We start from the raw sequence: 23,551 nt of genomic DNA, 5'->3' as shown, positions 1-23,551 counted from the left end.
ATCAGAAACCCTTATATATGCATCACTAAATCAGTTTCTTTCTTCTCCTTTCAGCAGTGAGCCTTTCCATCTCGCTACACTTTATCTAAATGTCTTTCCAACTCTCTACACTTTATCTAAGTATGTAACTAGTTTTACAAAGGGCTCAGGACTGAAGCAACAAAAAGTATCTGACCAATCTTCCAACTTCTCACTTCCCCTGAAATGATGATATTGGGAGCTACAGAAATTCAAGGGCACAAAAAGAAGCAGTAGGTAGAAAGTAGATTTGCCTGTGACAAAGTGCAAAGCCTTAGAGACTTCAGGGTTTGTTAGTACAGCATCTAGCATAGATTATCCTAGCTGATATTAGCATGTCGACCAATACGTCATCTTAATCAGGGCATTTAATTTACCATTATGTAATATTAAGACTGAATGGCTTTTACAGTATCATTATAAATGTATACATTTCATAGATTATACAAATATTTGGCACTATCTGGAGTGGAACTCCCCATCTCAAACTGCCTTTTAACAGTGTCTCAATAGATGGATACTAATATATTACTAACTATCTCAAAGATCTCAGAAAATATTAAACCAGGACATTCTTTTCTGACTATAGTAATTTCTTCTGTATTTGCAATTTTTCTAAAGGAATCTTTGCTGTTGGTTTCACAAGTGTACTAACTTCAGAGATGTACTGATACATCAATTCATAAAGCTAAACATAATATTAACAGCCAGGAATGTTCGCCCAATGAATACTACTTCTAACACTCATATACCGATTATAAATTATATTTAACATTTCCATTTAAAAATTATCAATTTAATTTTAGTCCAGAGGATAAAAAGTGGACAGCAAGAAAATATTTTTAATGAATAGTGAGGAGACAACACATGTCTATGTAACTGTCCCCAGTTCTATTTTTTCTTCAAAATGACCTCATTCAGTCATAGGAAAACTTTGAAAGACAGGTGAAAACACAACCTAGGCACTCCTTAGGAGAAAAGATTTAAAAACAAGTGCCAGAGCACGTGCATGCACACGCGTGCACACACACATATATGTATGTATATGTGTGTGTGTGTATATATATGTATAAATATGTATGTATGCAATATTTCAGGAACAAAAAAATAAATTTAGTGTAGTTTTCTTTCTAAGGAAGTACATTCACACCTTCTAAATCTCACTGAAATTTCTCAGATTTGAGAGAGCATGACTTTAAACATAGCCCAGTTGTCAAGCCTAATGCTAGAATTTCCCTCTCATTACTCTGGCCATTAAAGGGAGTCAGTAAGTTCAGCTCACACTCAATGGAGGGAATTATTCAAGAATATGGATACCAGGGAGAAGAGATTACTAGGAGAATCTTTTAAATAGGAGAAACGAGCTGTTGTGTTTTTAATTGAGAGGAAGAGTTGAGTTCAGAAAATGGAACAATCTCTTGTTATCGGTTGGGCAGCATAGACTACATGGGCTGTCATATAGCAGGAAATGGAGAGGAATCAGGGTCATCTTAGGAACTAAGATGTCATGTTAGAGCACCAAGTGCTGTGATTAAAGCTAAGCATTCAGATTACATAAAAAGTTTTAGGTTTATAATGTATAATGTCTTAGAGAAGACTATAAACAATGAGGACAAATGGGTGTTTCCTGGAGAACAAAGCACCAGTATGGAGCAATTCACAATTCATAACTGTGGCTTCATAGAATAAGTTTGATAGTGTTCCATCTGTTTTTATTTTGTGGAATAGTTTGAGGAGTAATGGAATCAGATCTTTTTTGAAAGTCTGATATAATTCTGCACTAAAACCATCTGACCCTGGGCTGGTTTTGGTTGGGAGAATTTTAATGATTTCTTCTATGTCTTTAGGGGTGATAAGGCTGTTTAAATAGTTTACCTGATCTTGATTTAACCTTGGTAAGTGATATCTAACTAGAAAAGCATCCATTTAGCTTAGATTTTCCAGTTGTGTAGAGTACAAGATTTTGAAGTAAGACTCTTTGAATTTCTTCAGTGTCTGTTGTTATGTCTACATTTTCATTTTTAATTTTATTGTTTTGGATACTGTCTTTCTGTCTTTTGGTTTGTTTGGTTTAGTTGATTCTATGTATTGTTTTCTTTGTTTCTAACTGATTGATATCAGCCCTGATTTTGATTATTTCCTGCCTTTTACTTCCCTTTGGTGTGCTTGCTTTATTTTTCTAGAGCTTTCAGGTGTACTTTTAAATTGCTGGTATGAAAACCTTCTAATTTCTTTATTGAGGCACTTAGTGCTATGAACTTTCCTCTTAGCACTGCTTTCATTGTGTCCCATAAGTCTGGATATGCTGTGCCTTCATTTTCACTGAATTCTAGAGTCTTTATTTTTTTCCCTGACTCAGACATCATTGTGTAGAGAGTTGTTCAATTTCTGTGAATGTATATGCTTTCCAGCATTTCTGTTGTTGAAGTCTAGCTTTAATCCATTGTGGTCTGATAAGATACAAGGTGTTATTTCAATTTTCTTGTGTCTGTTGATGCTTGCTTTGTGACTGAGTACATGGTCAATTTTGGAGAAGAATTCATGAGGTGCTGTGAAGAAAGTATATTCTTTTGTGTTTGGGTGAAATATTATACAGATGTCTGTTAGGACCATTTCATTCATAATGTCTGCTAATTTCATTATTTCTCTATTTAGTTAATGCATGGATGGCCTGTCAATTGATGAGAGTGGGGTGTTATAGTCTTCCACTATTAATATGTGGGGTTAGATATAGGACATAAGCTTTAGCAATTTTTTTTTGCAAATGTGGGTGCCTTTGTGTTCAGGATATAGATGGTCAGAATTCAGATATTATTTTGGTAGATTTTTCCTTTGATGAGCACAAAGTTTCCTTCCCTGTCTCTTTTGAAATTTTGGTTGAAGGTCTATTCTATTAGATATTAGAATGGATACCCCAGCTTGCTTCTTGGGTCCATTTGCTTGAAAAACTTTGTTCCAACACTTTACTCTCTATAGGTAAAGTCTATCTTTATTGCTGAGGTATGTTTCTTGTATGCAGGAGAATGATGGATCCTGTTTTTGCATCCATTCTGTTAGCCTGTCTCTTTTTATTAGTGAATTGAGTTCATTGACGTTGAGAGATATTAATGACCAGTGACTGTTTTTCCTGTTATTTTAATGTTAGTGGGGTGTGTGGGTGTGTGTTTCTATGTGCTTCCTTTGTTTTAGTTGGTATAGAATTACTTATTTCCAATGTTTTGTTGAATGTAGTTATCATCATTGGGTTTGAGTTTTTATTCTAGCAGTTTATGTAGGGCTAGATTTTTGAATGGATATTGTTTGAATTTAGATTTGTTTTGGAAATAGCTTGTTTTCTCAATATTTGGTGACTGAGAGTTTTACTGGGTATAGTAGTCTAGGTTAGCATCTGTGCTTTTTTTTTTTTTTTTTTTTTAGAGGTTGCAAGATATCTATCCAGGTCTTTCTAGCCTTTAGAGTCTCTGTTGAGAAGTTGGGTGTAATTCTGATAGCTGTGCCTTTGTATGCTATCTGTCCTTTTCCCTCTTGCTGCTTTTAATATTCTCTCTTTGTTTTGTAGATTTTGTGTTTTGATTATTATGTGGTGGAAGAATTTCTTTTCTGGTCCAGTGTAATTGGTATTTATAAGCTTCTTCATCTCTTTCTTTAGTTTTCTTCTATGATCTTGTTGAAAATATTTTCTGGTCCTTAGAGCTGGGACTTCTTCTATTCCTATTATTTCTAAGTTAGGTCTGTTCATAGTATCCCAGATTTCCTGGATGTTTTGTGTAAGGAATTTTTTAAATTTAACATTTTCTTTGAGTGATGTATCAATTTCTTCTATTGTATCTTCTACACCTGAGATTCTTTTCTGTCTCCTGTATTCTGTTGGTGAGGCTTGCGTCTGTTGTTCTGTTCTCTTCCCTAGGTTTTCTATCTCCAGCACCCCCTCGATTTGTGTTTACTGTATTGCTTCTATTTCCACTTTCAGGTATTACACAGTTTTATTTATTTCCTTCACCTATTCAATTGTTATTTTCCTGTATTCTTAAGGGATTCATTTAAAAAAAACTCTACATATTTAATTGTATTTTCCTGTATTTCTTTAAGGGATTTATTTATTTCCTCTTTAAAGGCCTCTAGCATCCTTATAAGATTCAATTTAAGGTCATTTTCTTTTGCTTTTGTTTTGTTAGAATATCTAAGACTTGCTGTAAAAGGGTAGCAGTGATCTGAAGGTATCTTAGTGCCCTGACATTTTTTAAATTGCATTCTTTGAAGGACTTTTAGCCATCTGGATGCTTTGGTCCCTGGATGTTCCTATTGTAGTAGATATTGGCAGGGGTAAGGTCATTGGTATTCTGTTCAGGAAATTTTCTGCTTTGCCCATGTGTTTGAGGCTATCCCTCAACAGAAGGATGGATAAAACAAGTGTAATACAGTTACATAGTGGAGTACTACTCAACTATTAAAAACAATAACTTTATGAAATTGGCAGGCAAGCGGATGGGATTAGAAAATATCATCTTGAGTGAGGTAACCCAGACACAAAAGAACACACATGATATGTACTCACTGATAAGTGGATATTAGCCCTGAAACTCACAAAGCCCATGATACAACCCACAGATCATATGGAATTTAGGAGGAAGGAAGACCAGAGTGTGGATGCTTCAGTCCTGCATTGAAGAGAGAACAAGATGATCATGGGAAGTGGAGGGAGGGTGGAGAGAGAATAGGGTGCAGTAGCATGTACTGAAGGGGGACAGGAGATAGGTAAATAGGGTCAGAAAATTGAATAAAATTATGTAGGGGGGTCGATGAGGAAACGGGAATAGCCACTGGAGGGTCCCAGAACCAGGGAAACAAGAGGCTCTTAGGACCCAACTGGGATGATTTTAGCATAAAAGTGGGAGATTGAACCTGTAGAGACCACCTCTAGTAGATAGGCATGGCCCCAGGTTGAGGGATGGGGCCACACACTGATATCAAAGTTTTTAACCCAGAATTGTTTCTGTCCAAAGGAAGAACAAGGACAGAAATGGAGCAGAGACTTAAGGGCCATCCAGGGACTGCCGCACTTGGGGATCCATCCTGTCTGCAGACACTAAACCCTACAATGTTGCCATTGCCAAGAAGCACTTGCTGACAGGAACCTGGTGTGGCTGCTTCTTGGGAGGTTCAGCCAGCAAATGACCAATGCAGATGTGTATGCTTGGAGCTAACCATAAGACTGAGCTCAGAGACCTTGGTCGGGGAGCTGAAGGCAGGACTGGAGGAGCTGAGGAGGATTGCAATCCCATAGGAAGAACAACATCAGCTGGCTGGACCACCCAGTGCTCCCAGGGGCTAGACCATAAACCAAGGAGTAAACAGGGAGGGATCCATGGCTCCAGATGCATAGGTTGCAGAGAATGGCCTTGTCTGACATCAATGAGAGGGTAGGCTATTGGTCCTGTGGAGATTGGCGCCCCAGAGTAGGGAGATGCTGGAGGGGTGAAGCAGGAGAGGGGGGCAACCTCATAGAGGCAAAGGGGAGGGAAGAGAGGGAGGTTGTGGAATGTGGGGCTTGTACAGGGGTAACTGGGAAGTGGGATATCATTTGAAATGTAAATGAATGGAATAATAACTAAAATAAAATATTAACAAACCTCAGAACATAACAGGGTATGTGGTCAGCATGACTCTGCTTTGAGTCAAGTTATTTTTCTGTGTCAATGACTGGCAGGCATATTATAGCAACAATATGAAATAGCTGGTAGGCATGGAGCAAAATGGCTACAGCTATGCTGGGGTGGGGGTTGTTGCCTCAACAATATGTAACAGTTTCTCTATTGTGAACCCACTTTATGGACTTTTATTATAAAATCTACTGTGATGAATAGTCCTGTATAGTCCTGTTATAACGTTAATCTTTAAGAAGATTGGATATTTCCATTGGATAAACTTGAAATAGTAAAATTAGTAAGTCAATAGGCATTTTCTTTCAGATTTTTACATGTAATGTCAAATTACCTTCTGGTTCTGTTACCCCAAATTTATGTCACATTACAAAGAATATTTACTACTGTTTTGGGTCTTTGTGAATGTATAGATGGTAAAGAATAATATACATCTTGTTATATTTTAATTTATTTGTGTGTGTACACATTTGTACACATCTGGGTATGTTCAGGACCTTGCACAAAACTATATGGAAGTCAGAGGACAACCTTGAATGTTATTCCTCATATCCAACAGGGTCTTTCAGGACTTAGAACACAATCCATGCTTGCCTTTTAGTGAGTCACAGAAATCACAATCTGCCTATCTGTCTCTCAGCCCTGGAACTATAGGTGTGTGCTACCACATTTGGCTTATTATACACACACACATATTGGGAGGATTTGGATATTGAATTCAAGTTCTTGTGTTTATAAGGCAAGCACCTTATGTACCGAGACAAGCTATTTCACCAGCTTTACTTTGAATTTCTTAAATTATGGGTTAAGTTTACCACTTAAAATTCCATTGTATTTATTTGTTTTGTGTGCATGTTGTAGGGGGTTATGTACACCACAATGTGCCCGCGGAGGTTAGAGAACAACTGCTAGTAGTTAATTCTCTTTCTACAATGTGGGTCCTGAGGATTGAGCTTGGGTCATCAAGTTCATCAAAAAGTACTTTTACTTGCTGATTTTTTTCATCAGTACAAGTTCAACATTTGTAATCTGTGTCATCAGCTACAAAGCTAACTCCCAATAACTCCTGCCCTTAGTAGTTACACCCTGTGTAATTCTCTTACAAAGTATATCAGGACTAGTCTGTATAATCAATAGAATATGACAGATGTAACCATTTATTGCTTCTAATACTAGATTATAGGAGACAATTTCAGTTTTTGTAAGTTGTATGTTTTTTGATATTAAATGTATACTCAATTACATGAAAAAACTCAATGAATGTTCTAGTCCTCTTTGGGTTTACTTCTGACTCCTTTCTGCCTCCATTTGGGGAAGGAATTAGCTTACATCCTATAAGTAGTTCTATGAGATGAATGGAGCTTTCTACCAACTGAAATCGGAATGCTGAGATATCAATCAACTTGTGTGTGTGTGTGTGTGTGTGTGTGTGTGTGTGTGTGTGATGACAATCCACCTTGAGACAGAAATGTTAGGTAGGACATTAAATTTTTTGTGTACAATTAATAGTAGCCATCCTAGACAAACTGAAGGTACCATCTTTTAAGTAGACAACCTAGTCCTAGTCAACATTTCTATAAATATTTTCTATAAATGATTTTCTATAAAGACCCTGAATAATAACCACTTAACTAAGCCTTTCAAAGATTGCTAACCATCAGAAAGATGGTGAGATTACAAATATTTGTTGCTTTAAGCATCAAAGTTTGGGGACAATTTTGCTCTACCCAAATAATGAATATGTGAATTAATACATGATAAAGGTAATTCATTTTATCCATTAGAAGAGAGTGGATTATTTGATAAATGATGCAGATTAAGCATAGGAAAAACAAGATATTTTAATAAAGCAATAACTACAAGTATTTGTGATATCTTAAAGATAAACCCAAGTATCTTCTAGAGGAGATTTATTGTGTACCAACAGAAACACACTCTTGCTCACCACCTTTCAGCATACACACCTACTTCACCTCTGCCTGTCATCTTCCAGATCTTAGTGGAAACACTTCGTCAGGTAAGCCTAATACAATTACCTCTCCAAGTAAAAGCAGTGTAGTGTGTCTTTCATGATCACTTCACTTTTGCTTTATTTTGTATACTTACAAATGAATAGGTGTCTGTTTTTATTGTTGTCTTCTCAGGCAGACTATAAGCTTCCAGAGGTCAGGAGCTTCCATAACTTCTTTACTCCTCTATGTTGACCGTGTATGATTATTTAATACTTTTATGAGACATTTTTTAGATCCTGCTCTAGTTCTTTGACATCAGTTTTTTTTTTTTTTAAAGTACACAGTGAAGCTACTGCTTCTATCACAGATTTTCTCTCTTCAGCTTCCCATTGCCTGCCTATGGGGTAAATGCATATGCCTCATACTCCATCTCAAAGAACTGTCGTGCATTCTGAAATTGGGCATTTGTTCTGTGTATTTACTACTTCATGGTGTTCCTTGTTGCCTGGATCAACTTTGGAGTACTTCGTAAGAAAGCAATAATATTGGGCTATAGAAAGAACCTCCAGATTTAAATCTGTTTCATTTACTCAGGAAGTATTGCCCTTTCAATAGCATGAAAATACAGTGGTTGTCTTCCAAATCGCACATCTAATAACCACAGTGTGAGCAATTTGAGGTTTAATTTTAATTTTGAATATTACAGAAGATTATGATATGATTATGCTTGCAAAGGGACATGAATGTAAAAGTTCAGTCAATACCACTCTTGAACATGGACTACAAAAAAATCTGAATTATTAGAAATCATCCTGATGACAGATTAAATCAAATTCTAGACATTCGTAGAGTGAATGAGAGTACAGGTTCGGAATTCTTCTGGCTATGTATGTTCAAAAGATGGGCAAAGAGGCAAAGATAAAGAAAAAATACTTTGTAGGAGTCTGAAACATTCTCAGGGCAGGTACCACTACAAATTAGTCCCTGAGGACATTTGTGAAAACAGATAGGAAATAAATGTGATGAACAACTCAAGCTTCAGCATATTCAAGTAGGCAACTCTAATTCAGCCCACTGAGCATTAACACTGTATCTTCTAGAAAGGCTTCTCTGTCTCCAACAACTTATTGCTAACCAACAGGCCATGCTTCTAGAAAAAGCAACAGTAAGTGTCTGCTGGGGTACATGGAGGAATGAGTATGGACTGACTAGTTGTAGCTACTCAGCTGTAAATGGGACCATCAGAAGGTAAGTGAGGACAACAGGCGTATCAAAGATGTGGCTTTTGTTCCCAATGTTGAAAGAGTAGCTATAGTTGTTAGGTAAACACAAATTTAAACAGGATGAGGCATCTGATACATGCTGGCATTTTATAACATCCTTATAAAATTCCTTCTATTGTTTACAACAAGCATTCTGAACACAAATAAAACTTATTGGTTTAATCTCTTTTTATTGTGAGTCTCCTGGAAAAATGACAGAAAATGAGCAATAAACTACAACATGAAAGGGGTAAAAGACTATATTACCCTTTGCTCTAAGGCATCTATCTACAAATGAATCAAGACATGCTTTACAACTGAACTAGTTGTTAATATATACCATATTTTCCTTATTCATTTGTTGGCAGCTACCTGGGCTGTTTTCATATCATAATTGTGAATAGTACAACATTAAACAAAGATATGTAAATTCCTCTGTGGTAACACTTAGAATTCATTGGCTATGTACCCAGGAGTGATATATCTAGATCATAAAGTAATTCTTTCTTGGGTTTTTTTTATAAGAGAAAACCCCACACCAATTTCAGTAGGGACTGCAATAGTTTACACTCATAACAGTAAATAAGGTTCCTCTTTCAACATATCCTCAACAAATAACATTTGTTGTCATTTGATTTTTTAATTTATTTTAGTATTTCTCACTGGGTTGAGGTGAGATCTCTAAAGAATTTTTATTTGACCTTCTCTGAGAACTAAGTATGTTGGACACTTTTCCAAGTATTTATTAGACATTTATATTTCTTCAGAGAGTTGTAAAGACAATGCAATCATGATATTTGCAAAATAATAGACTGAACTGGAAATTATATTACACAGAAATACAAACGCTGTGTTAATATTTACATATAAGAATCTGTACAGTTTAGTTTTATGTTAACTTGACACAAACTAGGGTCACTTGGGAAGAGGGAACCTCAGTTGAGAAAATGCATCCTTAAAAATTGGTCTATAGGCAAATATGTCAAGCATTTTCTTGATTAATGGCCAATATAAGAGGGCCTAGACCACTCTAGGTGGTTGTGAACCTTGAGTAGATAGACCTGGTATGTATAAGACATCAAGCTGTGCACCCTAGTATACAGTGTTACCCCATGGCTTCTGCTTCAGATTCTGCCTCCATGCTTCTATCTTGAATTCCTGCCCTGACTTCCCTTCATGCTAGACTACAACTGTAAGTTAAAACAATACCCTTCCTCCAAAAGTTGCTTTTGGACATGTAGTTTTATCACAGTGGTAAAAAACCTAAGATAGGATCTTAGATTGGTGTGTCAGAGGATATGGATTATGAAAGTAGAAAGGGTACAGGATCATGAGAGAGAAGATGAAATTGTACATGGGAAATAGAAAATAGCACTAAAAAGCAGAAGGGAAACTATTGGGAGAAGGTGACCAACAGGAAGGGATGGGGTGGAGATGAAAATAGGGGAGGAAAATCAACAAAAATATATATAAAATAGTATAACAAAACCAATTACTCAATTACTTTGCATATTAATGTAAGAATTAATATTAGATCAATGATGGTCCAAATAAAAATCCAGGTTAGAAGCACAGAAAATATGGTCAATGAAATCATAGAAGAAAATTTCCTAAACCTAAAAGAGATGGTTATCAAGGTATAAAAAGTATACAGAACACTAAATAGATAGGACAAAAAAAATTCCCCATGATACATAATAATCAAAACACTAAATATACAGAACAAAGAAATACTATTAAAAGCTGCAAGTGAAAAAGATCAAGTAACATACAGAAGCAGACCCATTAGGATAACACCCAACTTCTCAATGGAGACTCTAAAACCCAGAAGGGCCTGGACAGATATTCTATAGATTCTAAGAGAGCAAGGGTGTCATCCCAGACTACGATACTATACTACTATACTGCAAACCTTAAATCACCATAGACAGAGAAAGAAAAACATTCCATAACAAAACAAAATCTAAAGTGTCTATCTACAAATTCATATCTACAGAATGTGCTAGAAGAGTAACTTCAATCTGAGGAGGTCACCATATCCAAGAAAACACAAGAAATAAATATTTCCAAACTAGTAAATCAAAAGAAGGGGAAAGTCTACACTATGAAAACAAAATGCATTAGCCTACTCTTTGGCCATTATTGAAGGCCATTATTCTCTTTTTGCTTAATTTTTATGGCTTCTGGTAATAGCATGCGTTACTTCATTTGGAGAACCTCAGCAAGATTCTCCATGCCTAGTGGGACTCAGCCTTACTCTGGGCTTTCCGGCTAAGGAAAGGCTTCAGGGGAGGTACCCACTGAGAAATGGTCCAGGGCCCCACTCCTCTTACTGAGTCCAGAGAGGTCTTGAATGACTGCCATGTTCCTGGGCATCAAAACAGAGTCCTTCTGATACTCATAAGAGGTAAGTCTATACGCAAATCATTTCTGGTTCTGCTTGAGGATGACAAGCTCTGTAGAGAGCCTTCTAATTAAGATTGATAGACCCTTTTTGGAGAGCCTTCTTCTAAATAAGAGGGGTAAAACTTTTGAGGGGAGCCATTTTCTGAATGAAGGATTTGCCAGGTGCAGATCTTTCCCCAATGTTCCCACACTAAGTTAGGACTCCATTAGCAAGGAACTCAGTTTTCTGGTTCTGCCTCTTATGAGAGATCTGGTTTCGGTTTTGTTTGAAAGAATGGCCAGCCAACTGTATGAGTGATTCAACACATACTGAACAAGTTTGGCCCAGAGGGCTATTTAATTGACTTTGTTTTTTAAAAAAAAAAAATTGAATTTGGTGTTTCTATTTTGTCTTTTCTGTTACCCTTTTGTTTTTGTTGGTCCTGAGAAGAAGGGAGCTGGGCTGCTCCCCACATTCACTCTGACTTAATGAGAAAACTCTCCAAGGGGCTCCTGAAAGCCTCTCCATCTTTCCCCACTTGGCAGCATACTTTGTATGCTGTTGTTTGCTTGGTCTTTTTGTCTGCAAACTCCCCTAATTGTACCCTTTCCTCTCGAGTCATATTAAACTGCTCCTGGAATTGCCCCCTAGACTAGGCTTCTTGCTCCCACAACATGGAGACTCTAACAAGTCTTGTATGTGTTTATCTTCTAGTCATTGCTTCTGGGTTGATTCTGTGAAATTTTCTACTTCACTGAATCACTTAGATTTTCTGCTAACATGGGGACTGCAAACTATAAACTCTCACCCCTTTGAAGTATGGTAAAGAACTTCTCCCAAGTATTTGGAGCAAGAGTACAGGGGTTACCTGTCAAAGGAAAAGCTGGATACTTTTTGTGATATCAACTGGCCATCCTATGAAGTGAGCTGGCCATTGATCAGTCCATAGACCCAGCCATTGTGAAATTAGTCTGACTCAAGGTCACGGGATCCCCAGAGTACCATAGTCTGTACTGATCAATGTTTGGCACTTGTTCAAAACCCACTCCCTTATCTTAAAGTTGAACTTTAGGGATTATCATATTGTTTTGGTTTCTAAAATATTCTCTCAGCCTCGTTTTCCTCTATTTTATCCCACCCTACTCTTATCAACCTCCCCCCTCTACTCCATCCCTTCTTCCTCTTCTATGTTTATATACCTCCTGTCCCCATACCCCTTCTCCCTCTGTAACCATCACAATGCCTCTTGATGGAGACATCCAGTTTTCCCCATCCCCTGCACTTCCTTTGCTGCCTTTGAAATCCTGCTTGAGGGCCTACCATGTTCTATATTTGAACTAATTATGTCCAGCTTCTGTCTTTCCCTTGCTAGAGGCCCATTCCCTCCTGGAGGTGGGGGCAGAGACTTAGGGGAAAGGCAACATCCCTTCCTAGTCTACCTCCCTTTCTCTATTTGAGAGTTGTATGACTGAAAAAATCTCTCTCTTCTTTTCTGACAAAATCCAAGCCCTGACTGCCCTGCTGGAATCTGTCCTGCACAGCCATCACCCTCTGTGGGATGACTGCCAGCAATTTCTGATTCTGTTGACTTCAGAGGAAAAGGAACATACTGAGGCAAAGAAAGCCTTTTTGACCTCAGCCCCTGGTACTGATTGCTGAGACAGCTTTGCCATGTAAATGTCCTGCTTGGGACCCCAATTTGTTCCCCAGTTCCCAAGCCCTGGAAAATCTTTACCAGTATGTGGAATATAGGGCACAGCTTGAGAACCCACTAATTTGTCTAAAACTACTGAGGTTCTCCAGGGCCCACAAGAGTCCCAAGGCACTTATATGATAGATGGGTAAAAGAATTCTATTTTATATTAGGCATCCACCATGGTACCCACTAGCCATTTGTCTCTGACTCCAGTCCCTGGAAGATATGTTCCCAGTAATGCTGACACAGGGACCCTCCCCCACCCAAAAATGTACATCTGTGACTATCTACTTACTCATTATGATATGGCTAACTGCTTTTTGGCTTCTGTAACTTGTTTATGTAGACATACAAGGACTATTTTAAGGTTGCCTTGACTATCTAATTATGGCAGAGCAGAACAGCTCTTGACTTGCTTGTGCAGATACAAAAGTCTTCTTGTGTTTTACCTTTTAAAATGCCTTCCTCTCCCCTTATTGCATAGTAATGTCAAGTTTGGCTCAGAGATTGTTGTCCTGCTAGCAGCTTTAATAAATGTAACTAATTATAATCTGAATTGAGTTGCTAGTCTTTTTTCCAGGGGTCACAAACTCCATAAACAAAAATTTACTTTACCACTTCACCCACTGGCTCTGGAAAAGGCTAAGGCATTAAATTTGCTTTTTGGTCTCTAAATAAGCCCAGGATACTCACAAAATAAATGCCAAAAGCTAGAGGCTTTTGCTTGGAATGACCACCTCCCAGCTCACGCAAGTGGCCCAAAAGGTGTTCAGTAACATACATTGAAAACAGAAAGCTGCCTTGATTGCTGATTGAGCTACAGGCAAATAGTATGATGCTTGCTTTCTAGTTAACCAAGCCCAAGCTCTCTACTGCTTATATCCAGAGAATAGGTGCCCCAAAGCAAAAAGAGAAAGGATGAAGAAGGCCCCACTGAAAAGGGATCAATGTGTTTACTGTAAGGAAAAGGGACATAGAAAGAATGAGGGCCTGAGGCATCTCAAACCCAGGAAAGCAACAGCATGACCCTCCTGACCACAAGGAAGATGGATAGTGAATCAGAATGAAGGACTCCAAGGCTCTGTAGTCTTAGGCCTCCAATACCCCTTGGTTACTGTGTTAATAGAAGAACATCAAATTAAGCTTTTATTAGATACTGGGGTATATGTTTTTATTTTAAAAACTCCAATGGAGCTGGTTGCAAATAAAAAGAAGCCAGTATAGAAAGACATGGGCATGATTAAGGACAATCACCTCCCATCTGAAAGAATAATTAGCCTGGGCCACAGACAAATGGCTCCTTACTTCTTCAGGTCATTCAAGATTGTCCTTTTCCTCCTTCTAGACAGGGATGCTCTTTATAAATAAAGTACCACCATGATCTTTATTCCTCAAAGGGCTAAAATTCCCCATTGCAGCTGCATACCAACTTAGTTTAACTACCCCATCTATCTGAAGAATGTCTTCTAGCTCTTCCAGATTCCACAGAGGAAACAAATCCAGAACCAGGGATCATGTTCATGGGCTGATGCAAATCCTTCAGTCTTTGTAGCATACTGGTGATGTACCAGCCCTGCTAAGTCTCTTGGCTGCAGCCACAAAGATAAGTGTCCAGCAATATCCTGTGAATCAAAAGACTGGACTTGGAATTGTTCTCATACTAAGAGGCTATTGGATGCTAACATCCTTACCTCATGATAATTGTCTTGGAATATGTCTTTCTTGTCTGTCTATAAAGAAAGACCTCATATAACTGGCCAGGCTGGAATCTCTTTGAAGTTAATAAGCAGACAAATCATTCATTTTATTGTTCCAAATTCATATATTCTGTTCAGTCTCCTCCCTGTCTGACTACCAGGTCTATATGATCCTAGACACTAAGGATGCTTTCTTTTTTCATTCTCCTGGCCCTAGTGAGATAGCACATATTTGCCTTAGAATGAACTGATCCAATGTCCAATGAGATAAGTCAGAAACCTGGGCAAGACTACCCTAAGGGTTCAAAAATTCCCCTTACCTCCTGTTAGGGAAGCATTATAGAAAGATTGAACAGGATTTGGGGTACCATACCCTGACTCCACTTTGCTCCAGTCTGTAGATGATCTCGTACTGACAACATTTTACACAGACACAAGGACTTTCTCCAGCCACTCCAGACATTTGGATATTGTGCCCCCCCCCTCAAAAAAGGCTTAGCCTGCCAGACAAATGTCTCCTTTCTGGGATAAAAGCTTGCTCAAGGTAGAACTCTTAATGTTGTCCAGAAGGAAGCCATCCTCTGTATTCCCACTACCCAAACTAAGAAATAGGTATGTGACTTCCTAGAGGTAGCAAGATATTTCAGGCTCTGGATTTCTGAGTTTGCTGACATAGCCCTGACCCTTTATTTGTCCATTGTGGGAGACCTCTAAATTAGACTGAAGCAGAGGAGCACGCTTTCTAAAATCTAAAGCAGGCTCTAATCAAAGCTCCAGTTTTATCTAGCTCTACCAAATGTTACTAAACTGTTCTACCTTTTCATCCATAAAATTTGGGGCATTGCGAAGGAAATTTTAACTCAGACTCTGGGATTTTGGCAGATAACTGTAGCATAGCTGTTCAAGCATGGACTCCCACTGGCCTTCCTGTTTTTACACAATACTCACTATCCCTATACTAGTAAGGGAAGCTGACAAGCTCACCCTAAGCCATGATCTGACTCTAATGGCTCCCCATGCTGTGGAAACCCTCTTATGAGAGCAAATGGCCAATGGATGTAAAATGTCCACAACACTTAATATCAAGAGTCTGTACTGTCTTATTTTTAGTGTTCTGCAGAATAGTCAGCTCCAGTTCTATAATACTGATACCTGATGATGATCCTAGGGTCCTGCTCATGACTGTGAAGACAAGCTTGACATTTCTAAGGCCAGTAACCCAGACCTTCACTGATACTGCCCTGCCTGAGTCAGAGGCTGAATTGTTTACCTATGTGTGAGGTGAGTTTCCCTAATTGTTTGATTGGCTAAACAAAGACAGCAGAAGCCAATCAGTGGGTGAAGGAATGGAGGTGGGTTTTCCAGGTCCCAGAGAGAAAGAAGAGGACATGATAGAGAGAAAGACTTTTGGGCCAGGCTGAAGCATAGAAGACAGACACTATGTAGAACTGGAGGCTATCACATCCTGTGGTGGTGACCGCCACCAGAAGAATTCCAACACAGAATAGCTGATGAGGCTAGTGCAATAGATTCTGAACCTATCAGTTGTGACATCTGGCTGATTTTAAATATTAAGATTGTCTTGTGTTTTCCATTTGTGACAATCCATGTGGACAAGAGAGAGGGCGCAGCTGAGTGGCACTCATTGGCAGTTGGCAGAGCCAGCCACCAGGGTGAATGGTTGGTATAGAGTGATCGCAGCTCCTGGTGTTTATGGGAAAAGCGTACGCTAACTGTGGGAGCTGGGTGAGATGTCTGTTGCATGAGGCAAGGAACAAACAAGAGGCCAGGCAGTCATTAGAGGCTAGTGGAGCTAGCCTGGAGAGGTTGAGAGAGCTCAGGAGAGCTCTTGAGAAGGAGCAAGTGAGCTTTTATTAAAATTACTTGCAACAAATGACATCCAACATGGTAGGCAAGAATCCACTAATAATTTAGGATTCTTGGATTGATTCAGACACAGAGAAGCAGGCCTGGAAGGAGGGGAGAGGGGGATTCTCAGTGAGTGGAGCAGAGTCACACAGCGGCTCCAGTGTGTGGGAATTTTAAATAAAGAAACACAGGGGCAGACTCAGATCACAGATGCTGGGGTCTCCTGCTGTGAAAAGAGACAAGTAGGCTGTTCTGAGGCAGAGACCTCAATAAAAGCTGCCTGCTTCCCATAAGCAGGTAATCACAGGATAGAATTCTAATTTTAGTCTAATTGTTTTTAAAGATACAAGAGTATATAGATTTTTGTATGAGCCATGTGGGGAATTCTTCCTGCAGTTTGGAACTAGTGCAGGGAGTTGGGCCTAAAGGCACTGGGAGCTCCTGCTGTGCAAGAACAAGCTGAGGGCAGAGAGAAAGGGTTGCTGCTGTCTCCAACAAAAGATAGTAGGGAGATTATATAAAAACACAAATGTTTTATAAAAGTCTTGGTCTTGCAGGATAACTCATATTGCGTGTGTTCCATGGTAATTTGGGGTTAAATATCCTGGCATGACAGATTAGAAAAAGCCTAAAAATAGGCTCATATAGTATTTGTTTAGGTTACTTCATTTGTTTTGAATTGTTTTAATTATCAAAATGGGTGTGATTTTGAGTTTTGTAGTGATTTTATTATTCCTCTGAAAGGTCAGGCTAAAGTTGTTCTAATTACTGGCTAAAGGACATGTTAATTTGGGAGAAAGGCTTTATGTTTGTGTTTACAGAAAAGGCAATTAGGCTCTGGACCCCTTCTAGAGTTATATGAATCAGATATAATAGAGGGAGACCCCCCTGAAGAACTAGAAAAATTCAAGAGAACCAAACAGGAAAGGTAAAAAGATTCTTTGCACTATCCTTCACACAGCAAGAATGAAGACTAATGATCAGTTATTATTAAAATTGGCTCATATAAAAGACTGTCTTTCACATGCTCAAACAAGAAGCAGAAATTCTTTAACTAGTCTGTACAAACTACACAGACTAATACAATCCATGTAGATATCTTGATGGTACTTGTTTTGAGATTTGTGTATTGCAAAGTGTACAGATTTGGTGAGATTCATCCTCAGACATGCTGAACTGACCTGCTTGGACTCTCAGTGTCATGGATCCCAGGTCGTCTTGCCTCATTCAACCTTTCATACTGATCCAGTCAGAATTTAGGCACCAGAGAGTGAATAGTAATTGTTAACTTGGCATTTTAAAGGCCTAACCAACTCTCTTATTTTCCCTACCTTTTCCTTCCCCTTTAAAGATATTTCATCACCTCCATTCAGCAGGAAAAAGTTGTGGAGATTGTCCTCCCAGTCCCTTATATTGGGGTGGATGGTTCTGGTTATTTTACAAATTATAGTTAGGTTGTCATTTTAAGGAATAATTTGGAAATGATCTTAATTTGAATAGGGAGGAAATAGGTGGAATTGATTGTGTAGCCATTATCTTAATTGGTAGAAATCTTTATAATTGAGGCAAAGTTGAAGTTATTTCTTACATTGGTACAGAATTTATTTTTGATACATAATTAAGGTTTTCATTGCTATGAATATCTTATATTGATACAAAAATTGAGATTAATACTCTCAATTACTCTTAGACAGGCATTGTGCCTATGCGACTCTTTCAAGAACAAAAATTTAGGGCCAGATAGCAAACTCATGGTTCTGAGTTAATAATAAAAGGGTGATTTTGATATATTTAAATTAGAAATAGCTGAAAAGTAGTTTAAAGGGCAACAGTTCAGATATATTTTACATAGATGTCTTCAAAAGCATCAGAAGTCAACAGAAAACAACATTTATGTCCATTCCATTATTAAAACTCATTTGTCTAGAGATATGTCTGCTCCTGACAGTACCCCCTTCACAGTTTGGAGAGATTCTGAGCATCCTTACCTCCAGAATGTTGCTTTCATGGCAGGAAAACCACTGGAAAGAAGACACCCATTTCAACTACTGACAATTTGGTCCAGAGAAAGACACATGTTGCAGAATTCTGTCCAGATAAGGATACTTGTCAACTACTGGCTTTGTCAGACAAAGACAATGGCCCTTCAATTTTCTGCATAATAAGTCTGTCAGATAGATGATCCTTGGCCAGAAAGCTGGAAGGATGCTCTTGGATTCTAAAAAATTAGGGGACTGTCCAGATAGTCAGCTGTCTCTACATTGGTTTAGTTTTGGAAGCTATGTTAGTGCTTCCTATATTTTTCAGGTTATATTTAAGTCATTCTAAGATTTCTGGCAGGGTTGAAAACTAGTCATATCTCATAGCCAACTCAAGCTGTTTAGCACTGAGAGAGATGATATAGGTTTGAGAGTATGGTTTTCAGATAATATACAAGCTAAAACCAGGACATAACTCAGGTGTAGAATTGTAAGCCTTTAAGTTAAGATAGACTGTAGAGTACTCTATCTAAATTGACAAATTGATGGACTACATGTCATTTGTACCTCATACTGTGTAATTTACTTGTCATGATTTTTTTTCTAATTTATATCTGGGAGAAGAGGTTTTTATTTTATTTTTTATTGGACAGAAAAGGTAAGGTGAAGGGGGGAGTTTCCCTGACTGTTTGATTGGCTAAATAAAGACAGCATAAGCTAATTGTTGGGCAAAAATATGGAGGCAGGTTTTCCAGGTCCCAGAGAGGAAGAGGAGGATGTGATAGAGAGAAGGCCTTTTGGGCCAGGCTGTGGAGTAGAGAAGACAGACACTATGTAGGGCTGGGGGCTATTAGATCAATCCTGTGGCGGCCTCCACCACCAGAAGAATTCCAACACAGAATAGCTGATGAGCTAGGACAATAGATTCCGAGCCCAGCATTTGTGACATCTGGCTGATTTTAAATATTAAGATTGTCTTGTGTTTTCCATTTGCGATGATTCAGGTGAACAAGAGAGAGGTCACAGCCAAGTGGCAGTCATGGGTGTTTGGCAGAGCCAGCCATGGGGGTGGATGGTTGGTGTAGAGTGATCACAGGTCCTGGCATTTATGGGAAAAGCATAAGCTAGCTGTGGAAGCTGCGTGAGATGGCCACTGCATGAAGCAAGGAACAAACAAGAGACTGGAGTGGCTTGGTGAAACTAGCCATGGGGGCTGGGTGAGACCGCTTTTGCAGGCACCTAGCTGTGACAACATGGATTTTTTTTTTTTTTAATTACAAGCAATACCTATGGAAGCAGATTCTCATCAACCAAGTCAGGAAAGCCAGGGCAACAGTAATTCCCTAATGGGTCACCATATAGGCACAAGTGTCACCACAGGGCACATGGGCCTAAAAGACAGAGTTAATTGTTCTCATTCAAGCCCTATGCAGGGGAAAGGACAAATGAATATCCTTTGATATTGATATAAATATCAATACAGATATAGATACCAAGTGTGTCTTTGCCACCTTTTATGTCCATGTCATGATTCATAAGAAAGAGGTTTATTAACTGCTAAAGGAAAACTTTTAAAAACAAAATTGAAATTATTTCCTTGAAGTGGTCTGGTCCCTCCAAGGAGGTAGATGTTATCCATCAAGGGATACCAAACATCCAAAATCATCTAAAACCAAAGGAAACTCTATGACAGATCAGGTGGCTTGACAAGCAGTAGAGTTATCTGGTGAGCACTTTTCTGCCCTTCCTGATTCATAGCTCCCTCCAAAGCCCTGCCAATTTATCTACTCACAAGAAGAGGGTAAAGCCTACTTTCAAGATGTGAGACAAGACTATCTGGATGGTGGATCCTGCCAGACTCAAGCTTTATACTCCCTACAGCCATAAGACAGTTTTTGGTATACCAACTATACCAGACCACCCATCTGTGTACCACTAGACTGAGTTATTGTCTTCCAAGAACCATGTTCCAAACCTCTGATATGGCCACCTAGGCTGCCTCTCAATGTCTCTCCCACAGACAGGTCAACCCAAGGCAAGGGGCAAAAGGAGTCTCCACCATTCATCTGAGGGAGCTAGGCCCTGATGAGAAATTGGAAGCTGACTTCACAGAGATGGCTTAAGCTTCCTTATGTGGGTTATTAGTGTCTATTAGTATTTGTAAACATCTTCTCAGTATGGGTAGAAGACTTTGATAACCAGAGGGGAAATACTCTGATAGTGGACAAGACTTTTTTTTTATAAGAGAATATTTCTACATTTGGGCTGCCCTGTCTTTTTGATCAGATGTTTCCATCTCAGAGGAAACTGATGTACAACACTTGCCTGCCTGATGTACTGGTACAATAGTGGCACCAACATTGCAGGAGTAATCAACCACTATCTATCTGATGGGATTTCAGGCCCACTCCATAGATAGAACCCATGCCTAAACACTGTTGGGTGGCCAAGAACCTGAGACTAGATATGTCATTATCCTAGGGGAAAACCAAATACCATTAATTTACTAAATTATCACAGCAAAAAAAGACTCCTAATGAGATTTTGCTACACCCATAGACCCTCAGACATCCTCATAGAAGCTTCCTCTTGTAGTAGATAGGAACTAATACAGATACCCACAGCTGGAAAATGTGGAGTGAGAGACTTTGGGACACTCAGTATTAAATGGGATGTCTTCATCAAACACCTCAGTGCCCAAGTGTGGGGCACTTTGACTGTCCCACAAGAGGAACTGGCATGGAACTGGCAAAGTAGAGTATGTTCAAACCCAAGAAATTGAATCTTGAGACGAGCAGAAATAGAACTCCTTCTCTGTTTCCATGATTGCCTCAGAGCATATAACCAGGCAACCCTCAACCAGGTGGTCATAAGCAGTCGGCCATGTACCCAGCACCTGGAAAACCTCTCCACACTAACCCATGTACCAGCAGCTCCCAGATATCCCAAGAGGAGAGGCAGAACCTGGAACCACACCCAATACCATATGTGGAAGAGGAAGCTTAAAGATAGTCAGAGCCAGAGAAGATGCTCAAGAAAATAGTGTCTTCCAGACACAATAGAACTGACACATTTGTGAACTCACAAAGACTGTGGCAGCATGCACATGTTCTGCATAAGTTCAAGCCAGATGGGTCCCAATGCTGAAAGGGGAAGTGTACACAATTTTCTACCCCTAACCAAAAAAGATATGTCTAATTGACAACCACTTGTAAAGGAAAATCAGTTTTCTCCAATGGAGTTTCACTGGCTTTATAAACCACACATAAAGGGAGGTCCATTTCCAGAAGTAGATAGTCTACAAAAACAAACACAATGGTGTTTTGTGGATTTTTTTCTAATATTGCTTTTTAAATTAATTATTTTTATCTTACTGATCTTTGGTATACAGTATGGTTTCCAATTTTGTGTTTTTATGGGTTTTGTGTGTGTGTGTGTGTGTGTGTGTGTGTGTGTGTGTGTTTCTAATGCTTTTTGGCTATTGTTTTTGATTTTGGTTTGTTCACTTTTTTATTTGCCTGATTATTTTCTAGAGAGAGAAAAAACATGGATTTGGATGGGTGGGGGAAGGGGGGATCTGGAAGGAGATGGGGAGCATGATCAGAATATATTTTATAAATTCTTAGTTAAAATGAGAGATTGATATTAATTGTTGCAGTTATTTAATTTTATTATATCTTGAAATCTGAAAATTACAGAATGATGTTTTTCAAACATCTGAATCATATTCAACTGTGCATAGTATCTTTATATGATTTGAAAAGTATGAAATTAGAATGTCACACAAGCAGGAGTACAAATGAAGCAATCCTTTCAACTACTATAACCAGTAGAGTTTTTTTTTTTCTAAAAAGAGAACCTAAATTCTTAACCCTGGTGAACACTGCATTACCATTTTCAATAAGTAATCAATATTATTAGCACCAGTTCTCACAGTTTAACTTACATCAAAAGTTATACAATGTGATAAGCAATAACAAAACAGTAATGATCCATGTTTCTATGGAAAGTTCTAAATTATAAAATAAAGTTCCAAACATGTCAGTCTAGTATCTCTTTCGATAGTGAACACCCTAGATACCTGACAACGTGGTACAAGATAGAGCACTTCCATATGTAGAAACCAGCCTCTGTACTGTTTCTGACTCTGAAGGCTAAACTGAGAAGGGCTACTAAGGGCAAGTGGCAAACAGAATAAAACTATCTTGTTTATAAACAGCTCATCATTGCTCTTGTATCAATGTAAAGTACCATTATAAATTCAAAATATTTACTTCTGTATATTTTTGGTACAAAAGTCATACTTCCATGAAGAATAATCTCATAAAATAATATATACTATTATATTATATATATTTAAATTTTGAGTATAAGTATTGTCAAAGAGACATTTGAACAATGAATTCTTAGGTAAATGTTCAAAGTTGACAAAAATATAAAGGCTTTAAATATAGTAAGTATGCATTTTCAAACTATAGTCAGAATTCTTCCAAACTACTCTTCAGGTACACTTCTTAGATAAAATGATCATTCTGTATATATTAAAATTATTTAAACACTTGTAAAAATATTTAGTTGCCTGAAGCTCATTAGACACTTTATAAGATTCATTTTCTTCTTTAAAATATGAAATGGTATCTCATTCTATATATACTATAAATTATCTAAAAAACTGGTAAGAATGTTTAGTTGTCTTAAGCTCATTAGACACCTTAAGCTTCATTTTCTTCTTCAAAATCCAAATAGAGGAGAATAAATTATACAGCTGTTGGGTTTTTCCCTGAAAACTGGTAGAACATGAAATGTATACTCCAGTAATATATAGATAAGATAGTCAAGAAGAATAACTATATATTTTCCTTTAATTTCTCTTCTGTAAAAAATTTTTATCACTTTAAATATGGGAATTATTTCTTATATTTCCTCTTTAGTTGCTTTAAAAACATTCATAAAGATAAACCCAAATCAAAGGTAGCTTTTTTGTTTCTTGCATAAAGCAAGTTTATAAACTATAAAATAAAAACATTTTAAA

This window comes from Arvicanthis niloticus, chromosome X (genome assembly GCF_011762505.2).
Source record: "Arvicanthis niloticus isolate mArvNil1 chromosome X, mArvNil1.pat.X, whole genome shotgun sequence".
Taxonomy (NCBI): Eukaryota; Metazoa; Chordata; class Mammalia; order Rodentia; family Muridae; genus Arvicanthis; species Arvicanthis niloticus.
The sequence above is the reverse complement of the archived record's forward strand: the minus strand, read 5'-3'. Positions refer to the sequence as shown.